This window comes from Morone saxatilis, unplaced genomic scaffold (assembly GCF_004916995.1).
Source record: "Morone saxatilis isolate NCDOM2014 unplaced genomic scaffold, NCSU_SB_2.0 Contig19, whole genome shotgun sequence".
Classification (NCBI taxonomy): Eukaryota; Metazoa; Chordata; class Actinopteri; family Moronidae; genus Morone; species Morone saxatilis.
The window spans coordinates 3,518,071-3,519,207 of NW_023339751.1; positions in this window are offsets into that span (position 1 = coordinate 3,518,071).

Consider the following 1,137-nt stretch of genomic DNA (forward strand, 5'->3'; position numbering starts at 1 on the left):
GTAATTAGAATATTTGCAGTAATGATAGAGGTTAATTGTATGATTCTTTAGATTTAAAATATGTGGTAATAAGTATATATATGTACATTTCATTTGCAATTGATTTGAATGTCTTCGAACTTATTGTGTTACTTATTAGTTTAGGGGCGTGGCCAAGAGGTAATTAAGCCATTCGGACAAGCAGAGAGAGTGGAGCCACACAGTTTTTTGACCTCTCTCTTTTTCTCTATCTCTCCTGTTCTGTATATTGATTTGTATTATATTGTAAGTGAAAAAGATTTTATTTTGTATCACCTTTTTGACTTAAAGTAAAGAATTTAACTTTACAAGTGGTCTCCCGGATTTATTTTTTTGTGGATTTGGATACGGACGAGAGGGATGATAGAGCGTCAAGCTATGGCTTCATTAGATGGAAACCTACAAAGTAGCTTGAGTGCATGTCACCTGTAAGAGAGGAGTAGAAGTGTATGAAAATTATAGAATAATTTTGGCCAGTTTGTGTTTAAAGATGATTATAATATAACATATTATTTATTATTTATTTATCACATCCATTGGCTATAAGAAGGAATTCAATTTAGGAATGTTATGTTATTCCTTTATTTTTTTTCTCCTAGAAGCAATCTATGTAAACATGGAGGAAAACAATGCTATTGTTTGAGGTTACAAAGTCAGTCCAATTTAATTTCCTAAGCTTAAAATGCAACTGATTCCTGCAAGATAATAACGGCTACTGAACCTTTCACAGCAACATCGTCCAGGTACCACTTAATAATAATAAACTTTATTTATGTAGCACCTTTCAGAGAGAATCAAGAACACTGAAATGATGAGACAGAAATAAATAATATAAAATGAATAATAAGTCCTAAAAATACAGTGTGCAACAGTGCTGGACATGATAAAAAAAGGACTGGAAAATAGCCTTCTGGTAAAGAATTGTGTAAAGAAGTTAGTTAAAGGTTAGGATATATCAATAATATCAGTATGTTCACAGAATTTCAAAAACCTCTGTGATTTAATACAATTATTAGTGTGTTAGGTTTAAATCACCATGTGGAAGTTGTAAATCTGTCTGTGTGAATGATTCAGATATTGTACTCCCTTGTTGTATTTTTAATAATTTACTAGCCTTGC